This window comes from Marmota monax, unplaced genomic scaffold, assembly GCF_021218885.2.
Source record: "Marmota monax isolate L192 unplaced genomic scaffold, Marmota_monax_Labrador192_F-V1.1 WCK01_AAM20220418_F8-fsc00451, whole genome shotgun sequence".
NCBI lineage: Eukaryota > Metazoa > Chordata > Mammalia > Rodentia > Sciuridae > Marmota > Marmota monax.
Window position 1 is genome coordinate 390,489 of NW_026694711.1, and position 14,608 is coordinate 405,096.

The following is a 14,608-nucleotide window of genomic DNA, read 5'->3' on the forward strand; positions in this document are numbered from 1 at the left end:
ATTTTTGTTGTTTGGATATAATTTTATGATAGGATTCTGATAGGTTTAGTGGAAGAAGAAAGAGGTATAGATAGAAGATATGAGAAGGAATGGGTAAAAATAGGTGAAGAAAGGTCCTAAGAAGAGGAGGGTCCTGAGCCACAGATTTGGAGGAGAGGAGGAAAATCTCTTTGGAAATAGGATACAATAAAGGGATAGGAAAATGATAAAGAGAAGTGAATTGCTGTGGTACAAAGAAAGGAAGTTATGAAAATGTGCATCAGATGTAGTTTAAACTTGGTGTTTCATAAGCAAGTTGATGAAATTATTTATAATGATGGGATCTGACTTGAGACTAATGGGATAAAGTTGATGGAGAAGATATATGAGTGGAATATGGTAGCCAGGCATGAATGAGTAAAATAGTTACCAAATAGCTGGAAATGAAGAGTCCACCTAGGGTGAAGAGCATAGATTTGTAATGAAGCCAATCTGTCTGGTTTCTCAACTTTTCTCCAGAAAGGACTTGTAGCTCAGGCAAAGGATCAGGAAAAAAAAAATAATGAGATTTACTCAAAATTAGCAGTTTTCAAAACAGGACATGGAAAGTAAATGAGAATCTCATGGATTGCATAATGCTGTACACTGAGCAAAATTAAAGGCAGATGGGACTGATAGCCTGGTAGAATAGGGAGGTAACCAAGGACTACAGATGCAGATGTGGGTAAAAACTGGTTCAATAGGAAGATAGGAATGGAAGAAATCAGATGTATAGTAAGCAGAGGTCAGAGGAAGGAAAAACAGAGTTCAAGATCAAGAACGTGGTGTAATTTCATGTAATGAAAATGGTCTCAGTGGTAGCTATACCCACTGAAATGGAGAGATGAGAGGTCCCTCCATTACCCACTCTGGGTAGGTCCAGGCACTGGAGGTCTTATTAAGAATGTGTCCTAAAGTTTTATGAAGGACCACAGGAGAATAAATGAAAAGGAAGTTTTATGAGTTAATGTTTTGAAGCTGACATATAAAACAAGTAAGATAAGGAACCAGGGTGTAGTGCTATATGCCTGTAATCCCAGAGACTTGGGAGGCTCAGGAAGGAGGATCATAAGTTTGAGGGCAGCCTGCAAATTAGTGAGATGCTATCTCAAAATTTAAAAAAATTAAAAATAGGCTAAGGATGTATCCCAGTAGTAGAGTGACCCTGGGTTCAATCATTGGTTCTGAAAAAAAGCTGAATTAAGGAGAGGTAAACTTCAATGGAAGCAATGACATAGAGAGATAATACAGAAAGTAGTCTGGATAATGTCATTAAGCAGTTAGGAAGTAAATTTTACCTATACACTTTAACAAACACCTTGCAAAAAATGGGTGGAACTATTTTCTAAATCGTGCATTAATATTTGTTCATTGATATATTTCATATTATTAACCCCACCAACCTCTGAGGTCTCATGAGGTCTGCAATAGTGTCATGCAATGAGCTTAGTTCTCAGCTCTAAAAGACCTGAGTTTGCATTTCAGTTAAAGGGTTTATTAGCTGTCTCACCTTTACATAATAACCCTTTCTTGGCTTTTGCTTATTTATTTGTTTTGTTTTTTAAGATAGAATTAGGCCATAAACATAAAAGATGGTCTCCATCTCTCGCTTAAATATTAAAAAGCCTGTAAAATGATCAGGTTTTAGGATTTTAAATCAATATAAGAAAAAAGATAGAAGTCATCTACCCATAGGATCTTTTATGTTACAATAACAATATTGAAAATTTAGAAGCTTTTCATATTCTAAACATTTTAGTATATATTTTATATTATTTTTTTAACCTCATAAGAAAAAGTGCAACACAGTAGTTAAGAATGTGAATCATGGAACCAGATCTCTTGAGTTCAAACTATAGCTATGTTACTTACTAGCTATGTAATAATGGGCAAATTATCATTATTCTCTTTACTTTATTTATCTGTAAAATTGGTATAATAATACAGCCATCTTCATAGAGCTATTGTAATTTTTTATTTTTTTATTCTAATTTGTTATATATGACAGCAGAATGCATTACAATTGATATTACATATATATTGTAAATATTAAATTAGTTAACATAGGCAGAATCACTAAATGGTATCTACTGTTACTACTACATCATGCTCAAAAATGTTGGTTATTATTACATTGGATACATGTATTATCATGCTTAATTTAGACATTAATTTTTCCACTTTTAAATTTTTATTTGCCCTAAACAACTAAGTGAAATGTGTTTGATGACTTGTTATCACACTCAGGCAATACAACCTCAATTCTAAAGAAATTTTTCTATATTTTTTTGGTGCCAGTGTCCTGAACCAACCTGCATGAACCTGGAAGAAACTAGGTGAAGACGGGGACACAAAGAGGATTAGTGAGGTAAAAGACTATCCGATACTACTTTAGTCTTCATGAAAAATCAAAGAAAATGTGTGTTTACCTATTAAATGTACCTCAAAAGTAGAGTGAGGGAGACATTAATGTTTGGTGAGAGAAAATTTCCAAAGTTCAGTTTTGGACTTTTCTGTAATATTGACTTTATCTCCAGACTCCTGTTTCTTGCCTAGAGAAACCAACTCACAACTTTCTGACTCTTCCTTAGATGAAACTGAGAGCATAGGTCAGGACGATAGCTATGGTCAGATAAACATTTCAGAGACAAAACGTCCACTGAAGCCCCTCAGCAGCTCCTCTCTCCCAACTTGCCGTTTTAGGATCACAGCAACACCATTTTTCCAACTCTCCAAACAAAGTATCTAGGATAATTTTTTTTTTATTTTAGAATGTCTTTTATTATTTCATTATAGTTATACATAATATTGAGGTTTATTTTGACACAATCAATCATGCCTGGAATATAATTTGTTCCATTTCAGTCCCTAGTACTTCCTCTTTCCCTCCTCTCCTTCTTTCCCCTATTCCCATTCCTCTACACTAGTCTTCCTTCTATTTATTCATTTTTTAAAATTGGTGCCATATATATAGAGGGGGGCAGTAGAATTCATTGTGATATATTCATATATGCATATAACATAATTTGGTCAATTTCATTCCACAGTTCCTCCTTTCTCCCGTCTCTCCTCCCTCCCCCAAATCCCCTTCCTTTACTCTACTGATCTCTCTTCTTTTTCATGGGATCCTCTCCCTTTCACCCTTAATTTGTTTTGCCTTCTGCATATGAGAGAAAACATTTGATCCTTGACTTTCTGAGTCTGGTTTATTTCACTTAGCATGATGTTCTCCAGTTCTATCCATTTACCAAAAAAATGCCATAATTTCATTCTTCTTTATGGCTGAGTAATACTCCAATATGTATATATACCACATTTTCTTTACCCACTTGTCTGTTGACACACATCTTGGTTGGTTCCATAACTTGGCTATTGTGAATTGCACTGCTATAAACATTAATGTGCCTCTATCACTACACTATGCCAATTTTAGTTATTTTTGTATAAATACCAAGGAGTGGGATAGTGAGGTCATAGGGTAGATGCATTGTTAGTCTTGAGGAATGTCCATACTGCTTTCCAGAGTAAATATACTAATTTGCAGTCCCACCAACAATATATGAGTGTATATTTTCTCCCACATCCTCACCAGCAGTTGTTATTATTTGTATTCTTGATAATTGCCATTCTAACTGGAGTGAAGTAAAATCTTAATGTAGTTTTGATTTGCATTTGCATGATTGCTAGAGACATTAAAGATTTTGTTTACGTAATTGTTGGCCAGTGTATTTTTTCTTTTTTAAATTTAATTCATTGTATTTTTTCTTTGGAGAAAATCTTGTTTAATTATTTTGCCTATTTATTGATTGGGTTATTTGTGGGGGGTTGTGTTAAATGTTGGTGGGTTCTTAATATATTATGAATATTAATTCTCTGCTGGAGGAGTAGCTGGCAAAGATTTTCTCCTATTCTGTAGGCTCTCTCTTCAAACTCTCATTTCCTTTGCTGTACAGAAGCTTTTTAATTTTGATGCCACTTATTGATTCTTAGTTTAATCATAAAATTTGCAACTTTTAGAAGAAAACATAAGCTCAACACTTCACCATATTGGTGCAAGCACTGACTTCCTTAACAAAACCCCTAAAGTTCAAGACATTTTTTGATATTTGAATGACAAATTCTAGGGTAATTCCTGTTTTCATTTCATCCTTCTCCACACTCCAGTCCCCCATTTGTGATCAAAATGCATTATAAATGAAAATAATAAGTGGGATAAAATGATGTTTCCATTCTTATATACATTGTGAAATATTTTTAACAACATGGATAGACCTGGAGGACATTATGTTAAGTAAAAAAGTCATGCACAGAAAGACAAGTGCTGCATGATCTCACTAAAGTGGAATCTAAAAAAGTTGCTCTCATAGAAGTTGAGAGTAGAAGAGTGATTACCAGAGGCTAAGGTGAGTAGGGGAGAGGTTGTTCAGTTGGTAAACTGCTTTCTTAAAGGAAGAATATCCTAGGATATAAACTCATTTTGCTTGATTGGGTTATTTGCTTGATTGGGTTATTTAAGTGAACATGAATTTTAAGATAATCAACCATACACCAGAGGTCAGTAATGGTTCAAATTTTGGAATATATTGACCACTCACGATCTTAAACTTTGGTTCTTTATATTTTACAAGGTCTCTTCTCTTCCCCACAGAGAGTTAGATCTGCCATTTTCTCCTCTTTGAGTTTCTTTGTGTAGTTTTAATTTGAAAATTCTTCTGTTCCATCCTGGCCCTTCTGATAGTTGCTGTCACAATAGGCTTCAATTCAGAACTGCTTCTACAGTCTATCACCTTAAGTGGTAATTTAGCAGCAGAAAAGTATCATTGGAAAACCACTGGCACATCATAAGACCTATACTTTTACAAACTCCAAAGTTACCTATTAATTTTGAAAAATTTTAGGAATATTTATATTTCACGCACATATACATACCCACAAAGTATTTTTTTTATTTAAAAGTATTAAAAGTATTTTTTGATATGCCCTGGTTTATATTTTTGCTCCACCTGAATGTTGGACAAGAGGTTAGCTTAAAGGGAATATTCAGGTTTCTCTGTTGTGCAAAGTACTGTAGCTTGAACTGACTTATTCAAGCCAAATGGCCATATTCAAAATGGCTTCTTTAGCCCTGGGCTGAGCCTAAGGTCATCCTGAGTCAGCTGTGAGTGAATAGGCAAGAAAAGGAGACAGAGACCATAGTGAGGACATTTTAAAATCTTCACATCAGATAAAAATTCATGATGAATGAACCTGGAGTTCTATTTCCAGTAGAAATAAGATTTCCTTCTCCCTGCCTACCCTAATCAGCCCCTATCCCATACTGATATGAATGTTTATGTTTTTTAAACTCACAATAGTGAACAAACAAAAACTTAGATATTACTGTAGTGTCAACTTTAAGAGATAGCTGAAGGCAAAGCAGTTTTGGTATTTCAAAAAAACTTGAGTGCCCAGTGCAGCACTTGACAACATGTAGTAGATATTTTGCCAGATGGGCATTTATCATCTGACTCTATAAAGGCAAGGAAAGGCATCATGAATAAGGAAACTTGGAGACTCCCTCCTCTCTTGACTTGCCCCACAGGATACTATTGGCCAAGAATTCCTAATATATATAGTCTCTCTTTAGTCTCCATTATATGGCCTGACTTCCTTTCTTCCCCTGAGCTACTCCATTAGCACTCTTATTTCTCTTCTTCCTTATATGTCAGAAATATCTGTTTTTCTCAGGATTTCAGTTGTCTAAAAGACTTGACTAGTGTTGAAGGATCCCTTTCCAATATGCCTCACTTACGTGGTTCCTAATAGGAGACCTACAGTTTATTGTTAATGATTATCATTAATCATACAAATATAAAATTTTATCTATGCTAATTTCAACATACGAAAATATATTGCTATAAAAAATTATAATAGATTTTTGACCTCTTTAAGAGGTCAAAGAAGGTTGTCTTAAGAAAGATTAGGAGGAGATCCAAGATGGCAGATAAAAGGCACCTAGCACTCACCTGTTTCTCCACCAGATAAAATCAAAACAACTGGAGAGCAACTGCTTATCAAGGTGAGTGACTATGGGAGAATGCTGAATTTCAATAGTGGATAGTCAGAGACTTGGAAAAACCCAGATACCTTGGGTAGTAGAACAGAGGGTGAGACAAAATGCCCTAGCACTGATAGAATGACAGTGAGGCAGAGGTTAGGGTAGATGTGAAAGAGAGAAAGTCCATGTGAGCACACCTAGCACAGAATTCTGTACTATGTAAAAGTGAAGTCTGAACAGTGAACCTGAGATCTGCATATTGAACTGGCTATGAAGAAGTCCTATGCACTTTCCAGTGGATGTTCACAGTGCTGTAATGGGGAACTATCTTGAGAAGGCTTTGTCTGAGTTTGGTGCTCTGGGAGTCAAAAGTCCCCTGCATTTTCTTGTCTCTGGGAGCCCACAACAATGTAACTACACTGACTCAGCAGGCACCTGCCTTGAGACCCAGTTTGGCCCTGGGGTAGAGCCACTTGGAAGCTCAAGAGGCAGGTGCAGGATTGGGGGATCAAATCTTTCCTCTTTGATTTTTACTTTTTTCTTTTTTCAGTTTTTTCCTTTTCTATTTTTTTCCTTTTTAAAATTAATTTTATTTTTATTATTACTTTTTAATTTTATTACTTTATTATAGTTATACTATAATAAATATTACAGTTATATGGGGTTCATTTTAACATGATTATACAAGCATGGAATACATTTCATTCCCATTCAGTCACTAGTATTTTTCCTTTCTCTCTCCTCCTTCTTCCCCCTGTTCTATTTCCTCTATTCTACCATTATTTCTTCTATTTATTTATACTGTTTTTTAATTAGTGCATTATAGATATACAAAAAGGTGAAATTCACTTTGGTATATCCATATAGGTACATAGGATAGCTTGGTCAGTTTCATTCTACCACAGAATTTCCACCCCATATATTTTGCTATCTACCTCACACCTGCCTGAACTACAAGAAGGACCCCCTTTTTTCCAATGCCTGCAGAGAAAGCAGGCACCTCTGAGCCTGAAAGACTACACAGATAAAGAAGGACTAATACAAGCATGAAGTATAATTTTATCCACTAATCACAACTAAAGAAGCAGCAGGAAAACTGAACCATGAAGTTCAGTTGTAATTAAACTCAACATAACAAACTGATATTTCAAGGCACATTTGAAAGAGAAATTTGCTTAGTAAGAAGAATCTCACGTAAAAGTAGAAAAATATACATTCCAACAGACATAAAAATATCAACATAAAAACATAAGAAATATTGGTCTGGGATTGTGGCTCAGTGGCAGAGCACTTGCCTAGCACATGTGAGGCACTGGGTTCAATCCTCAGCACCACATAAAAATAAATAATTAAATAATAAAGGTATTATGTCCATCTACAACTAAAAATAAAATAAGAAATATGAAAAAACAAGGCAACATGACTCCTCCAAAAGTGTATAAACCTCTAGTAAACTGATTACAAATGTATGAAATGCTGGAAAAGGAATTTTTAAAAAAATATTTTAAAATAATTCAAAGTGGATATAAATAAATAGATGAATGAATTAAGGAAGACAATGCAGGCTATGAAAAACCAATTGAATGAAGAGATATATATTCTGAAAAAGAACTAAATAGAAATCATAGAAATGGAAACCTAAACAAGTCAAATAAGAAATAATTGAAAGCCTCCCCAAAGATGGATCAAGTAGAAAGAATATCAGCTTGGAATCAAGGTTGATGAATTTTCACATTCAGACAGTAATAAAGGAAAAAATTAAGAAAGAATTAATGGAACATACAAGTTACTAGTATACCATTAAAAGACTCTCTCTCTCTCTCTCTCTCTCTCTCTATATATATATATATATATATATATATATATATATGAAATTGGAATTGACAATGGAGGATAGCTATAGGCAAACATCACAGAAAAAAATGCAATAACGACAGAAAACTTCCCAAATCTTGGAAAGAAATGGACGTCTAGGTTCAGGAGTCATTTAGAACCCCAAATAAACATTACCAGGAAAGAAACTCTCTGTGACACACTATAGTTTAACTGCCAAAACTATAGAATAAAGTAAGAATATTTAATACTGCAAGAGAGAAGTTCAACATTACATATAAAGGCAACCCCATTGCAATAAAAGCAGATTTATCAGCAGAAATTCTAAAGGCCAGGAGGTTATGGTATGATGTATTTCATGTCCTGGAAGAAAAAAAAATTGCCAACATAGATTAGTATATCAAGAAGTCATTATTCAGAATTAAAGGCAAAATAAATAACATCTAAGATAAACAAAAAAAATTCATGACCACTAACCCAGCACTACAGATGATACTTAAACCAATACCTAGAAAAGGAAGCAAGATAAACATAATCACTAGAGCACAGTAATGAATAAATCTCACTGGAAGAATAGATAAGCAAATGATAATTAGGAAACAATCAAATGCTATAAATTCAATAAAGCACCAAACCTCTAAGATGAATGAGGGAAGAAGAAACAGATTCAAAACATACAAAAGAAAAACAACAACATGACAGGAAGGAGTACATGTTTTTAAATAACAACCATGAAAGTAAATGGTATTAGTTCTCCAATTAAAAGATGCAGACTGGTTATTTAGATCAAAAACAAGGTCCAACAATTTCCTGCCTGAAAGAAACTCACCTCATTGATAAAGACACAAATAGAATGAAACTGAAAGGATAAAAGTGATATTATAAGCAAATGAAATCCAGAAGCAGTCAGGAGCAGCTATACTCATACATGGCAAATAAGACATCAAACCAAAATCGGTCAGAAGAGACCAAGAAGGGAACATGTTGATAAAGGGAACAATCCATCCAGAAGTTATAACAATGATAAATATATATGCCACAAATGTTGGAGACCTGATTTTATAAAATATACTTCTGAAAATAAAGGGAGAGATAGGCTATGGTAAAATAATAATGGGTGATTTCAGTACCCCACTCTTACCAATAAATATATCATCCAGAAAAAAAAATCAACAAAGAGCTAGGCATGGTGGTACACCATGGAGGCAAGAGGATCACAAGTTTGATGTCAGCCAGAACAACTACTTAGTGAAACCTTGTCTCAAAATTAAAACACGAATAAATAAAAAGAGCTGGGATGTAGCTCAGAAGCAGAGCATTTGTCTAGCATGTGTGAAGTCCTCAATTCAAACCCCAGTACTCTAATAATAATAAAAGTTGAATTATACTATTTATCAAATGTACTTATCAGACATCAACAGAGTATTCCATCCAAAAACTTCAGAGTACGCATTCTTTTCATCAGGACATGAAACTTTTCTAAAATAGATTGGAATATTAGGCCAAGTTTTACCAAATTTAAAAAAATTGAAATTATTTCTTGTATCTTATCAGATCACAATGAAATAAAACTAGAAATCCATAGCAAAATTAATTACAGAATGTAGGCAAATACATGGAAACTGAACAATATTTTTTAAACAGTGAGTCAGTGAAGAGATCTAAGGTAAATTTAAAAATTACTAGAATCAAATGAAAATGCCAACACAGCATACCAGGACCTCTGGGATACAGTGAAAACAGTCCTAAGAGGGAACTTTATAGCCCTGAGAGATTTCAAGTAAATAGCCTAATGTGTTTATCAAGGTCTTAGAAAAACAAGAGCAAGTTAAGCCCAAAATCATTAAAAGAAAATAAATAATAAAGATCAGGGCAGAAATAAACAAAATAGAGAGACTAAAAAAACAATGCAAAGCATCAATGAAACAAAGAGTTGGTTCTCTGAAAAAATAAACTAAATTAACAAAGCCTTAGCTATACTAATAAATACACAATGAATATTCAAGTATATAAATTTAGAGATAAAGTGGGTATATTAAAACATACCACTGAGACTCATAAAATAGGGAATATTTTGAAAAACTCTATGCCAGTAAATTTTTAAATATAGAATAAATGAACAAAGGAGCATATATAAGCTATCAAAATTGAACCAAGAGATGTAAAATCTTAAATGCATCAAAAGCATACAGTGAGATGAAGGGAGTAATAGTCTCCCAATTAAGAAAAGTCTAGGACCAGATGGATTCACTGCTGAATTTTATTTAACTTTCAAGAAGGAGTGATACCCATGTTCCTTAAACTATTCTGTAAACTAGAAAGGGAGGGAACCCTTCCCAATTCATTTACAAAGTCAGTACTACCTTACCAAACCTGTCACAACAACAACAACAAAACTATACACCAATATCCTTGATGAAGTTAGATGCAAAAAAATTCTCAATAAAATACTTGCAATTCAAATTCAGCAGTGTATTTTACAAGATTATAAATGATTATCAAGCTAGTTTCATTCTGGAAGTGGGAGGTTGGTTCAACATATGTAAATCAATAATGTAATACAGCACATAATTAAAATCAAGGATAAAAAAATCATCATTTCAATAAATACAGAAAAAGCCTTTAATAAAATTTAACATCCCTTCTCAAAAAAAGCCCTGAATAATTTAGTTATAGAAGGATCATATCTCAACATAATAAAGGCTATATATAACAAAACCAAAGCCACCATCATTGTGAATATGTAAAAATTGAAAGCAGTGCCTCTAAAATCAAGAATAAGACAAACATGTCCACTCTCACCACTCTTATTCAATATAATACTTAAAATTTTAGTCCAAGAAGTAAGGCAAGAGAAAGAAATGATTGGGCTGCAAATAGGAAAGGAAAAAGTTAAATTACCTGTTTGAAGATCACAAATTTTATCACAAATGGATAGAATCAAAGGACATAATGTTAAGAGAAATGAGTCATATACAAAAAGATCAGTATCACATGTTTTCTCTTGTATGTTGAAACAAAACAAAAAGATGATCTGAAAATAGAAGAGGACCTATTAGGTAAGGTGAAGGGTGCTGGGGTGTGGGAGAAGAGAAGACAGGGCAAGAAAGGGTAGAAGGGAGGATGGACATGATCGAAGCACAATATATGCAAGTATGGCAATGTCAAATTAATGAAACCCATTAATTTGTACCATTAGCATGCATTAATAATTATAATTTTAAAAAAGAGTATTTTGACTCATGATGAGCATTTTTAGCTCACATTCACCTAAACTAATCATTGACTTTACAAAGACTTGATGAATAACAAAGTGATATTTTCAAAACTTTTGGGGTAACCAAAATGGTCACCTTATTAGCAATTACTCCAATTGGATAAACAAAACCATCTTATGGCAATCTGTCATAAACTCATTGTTATATAATGTTAAGAACATCTCATATTTTGTGATATTATTAGTTTAAGTAGTCCTAAAATTTTTGAAATATTTTAGTGTCTCTCAAACTTTAAAAAAAGAAAGAAAATATAAAGGAAGAATACTTAAGTAGTCCAGAAAAAGAGTAAATATAAGTAAATTAGGCAAACCAGAGCAAACAAGCATTCCAAAAAGAGTGAACATCATATTTGGCACAAGAAAAAATTGTAAACTGAAAGTAGTCAAGTATGGTTGTTAGTAAAAGAATAAAGAAAGCAGAAACATGTTGAGACTGAAGATACAGAGGTAGAGTTAGACCGTGTAGGGACTTGTACATCTTGATAAAGACTATGTATTTTCTTCTAAGAGCAATGAGAAGGCCTGTTAGAAAGTTTGGAGTAAGAAAGGGATATGGTCAGTTTTGACACTTAACAGCATCACTCTAGTTGTTTATGTGGAAAATGAATTCAAGGGTACAAGTGGGGGCCATAGGAGAGCAATTAAAAGGCCACTACAAGTCCAGATAGTAGTAGTATATTGGAATAAGGTAGTAAAGGTAGAAAAGAAGAGAGGTGCACAGTTTTAAGAAAGTTTTTGTGGGCTGGGGATGTGGCTCAAGCAGTAGTGTGCTCGCCTGGCATGCGTGCGGCCCGGGTTCGATCCTCAGCACCACATACAAACAAAGATGTTGTGTCCGCCAAAAACTAAAAAATAAATATTAAAAAATTCTCTCTCTCTCTAAAAAAAAAAAGAAAAGAAAATTTTTGTGAGTACAATTGACAGTAAATGGTGATAGACTGGATATGGGTAGGAGGAGATAATAGAGAAGCCGATGCCCAGGATAATTTCTATTGTTTTGGCTTGTTTAACTTAATGTATGACGGTACCCACACAAATATAAGTAACAATGGAAAAGAACATGATGGAGGAAGGGTATCAGATGGAGATTTGGGGATTATGAGTTTTGAATCCACTTAGCTTTAGATGCTTTTGAAACAGCCAAGTAAATAATTGGTAAAATGGGAATGAAAATGGATGACATATTTGAAATGGAGATATAAATGTGAATACACTATTTTAAGCATTTTTAGTTGTCAATAGACCTTTATTTTATTTGTTTATATGCAGTGCTGAGAATAGAACCCAGTGCCTCACACATGCCAGGCAAGTGTGCTAACACCGAGGCACAGCCCCAGTCCGAATGCACTATTTTTACATATTTTAGAATTTAATTTCTAGGCATGGATGAACTCTTCATGGGAGAGACTCTATTGAAAAGATAAAAAGTCTAGAATTTATCCACAACAAAATCTGGCATTTAATGAGACACTTTGCTAAAGCATAAAGGGAATAGAGAGATAATTTTAATCTCTATTATGGCATACAAAAAACCAAATAATTCATAATTTCAATTTTAACTTTTTTCTTTCGCCTAATATACTCTATAATTATATGTTTATTCCTTGTCTTGCTATTTTATATCTTTTTGTGGTTAATTTAGAGCTTCATTATGTAGTTAGAGAATATGGTTTATATAATTTTTAATATTTAGGAATATGTAGGAATTTTCTTAATAGCTAAATAAACCATGAGGCTTTATTTAAATGTTCTATAGATATTTGAAAAGACTACATATATTCTTTTTTCCTTTTCTTTATTTTTATTTCTTACTTGTTGTATAATTGAATGGATTCAGGAAGGTGCTTAACTCAAACTTGTTGAATCAGATTATTAAACTTAAGTATATCAGGTGACCAGAGTGTGTGGCAGATGGTATCTCAGCATGAGATGTACTTTAGAAGGTGGTTATTAGATATTAGGGACATGGAGAGGGCCTGAAGCCAGAGCTTTATAGACAAATGAGTCCCTTTTGATGTTCTGCTGTGTGATCAAAGAGAGTGGCCTTGTCTGAACATATTGACTCCTTTTAGACCTTCAACAAAGAGGTTAACTGGGCATTGTAGACCACAGAGAATTTTGCTGCATGTAAAACTAAGGTAGGAGTAAAGGAGCAATGGCACATACATTGTCTTTATGTGGCATTTTCTCACTGTATTTAAAGGCAATATGTTGGAAGAAGCAGTGTGGAAATGTGTGAAACAGAGAGTGTGACGGCAGAGGGGTGAGGGAATCCGAGGTAGTGCTTCATTTATGTGGTTCCTCCTTGGATCCACCTAAAGTGGAGATCCCATCATGAAATCTGCATTCCTCAGATATTGGACAGGTCTATGCCCCTTAAAGATAATGTTTAATGTGTGTTCTACAATTCTTGGGTTTTACTAATATAGTTAATCCTCATTATGGTCCAGTAAGCGTTATAATCGTCTCCATTTTACAGATGAGGAAACAAGCCCAGAGAGGTTAAGAAACATGAATGAGATCACAATGAGTCTAGCATCATAAAACAAATTCCTCAGATTGATGAATGGTAGTTATCAAACTTTGGCCTCAAGACTTATACACTTAAAAATTATTAGAGACCAAAGGAGATTTTTATGTGGAATATATATATATATATATATATATATATATATATATATAAAATAGTAGAAATTAAAATGAGAAAAATTGAAAATATTTATGTATTAATTAATGTTAATATGATATAAATAAGTTAATAAATAACATTTATGAAAAATAGCTTTATTTTCCAAAATAAATTAGTTTTCAGCATTACAGTTTTATATTATAGCAGATTTCTTTAATGTTTACTTAAAAAGAAGACAGATACACGTTACAAAGTCAACAAAAAAAAATCAATAACTTTCCTATATACCAATAATGAATCTGCTGAGAAAGGTATCAGGGAAACAGTTCTATTCAAATAGCCTTAAAATAAAATAAAATGCCTAGGAATAAATCTAAGCAATGAAGTAAAAGACATCTACAATGAAAACTATAGAAAACTGAAGAAAACTTGAAAAATACCACAGGAGATGGAAAGATCTCCTATATTCATGGACAGCCAGAATTAATATTGTTAAAATGGTCATAATGTCAATGGTCATAAAGTCAAAATTAATATGTCAACTCAATACAATCCCATCAAAATACCAATGACATTCTTCATAGAACTAGAAAAAGAAAGTCCTAAAATTTATTGGGAAGAATAAAAGATTCAAAATAGCCAAAGCAACTCTAAGCCTAAAAAGCAATGCTGGGGGCATCACAATACCTGACTTCAAATTGTACCACAGAGCTATAGTATCAAAAACTACAAGGTACTGGCATAAAAACAGACCCATAGACCAATGGTATAGAATAGAAGACAAAGAGCCAAACCCACACTCTACAGCCATCTG

General features: G+C 33.4%; 1 protein-coding gene across 5 annotated transcripts in view; it reads left to right on the forward strand.

Moving 5' to 3' along the window:
* Positions 1-14,608, forward strand: part of Klf8 (KLF transcription factor 8) — a 275,905-nt gene that overhangs the window by 174,257 nt on the left and 87,040 nt on the right. For all 5 annotated transcript variants that reach the window (XM_058572505.1, XM_058572506.1, XM_058572502.1 and 2 more), the window contains one exon: positions 2,317-2,386. The gene's annotated coding sequence lies outside the window, so the exon portion shown is untranslated. The remainder of the gene's footprint in view (positions 1-2,316; positions 2,387-14,608) is intronic.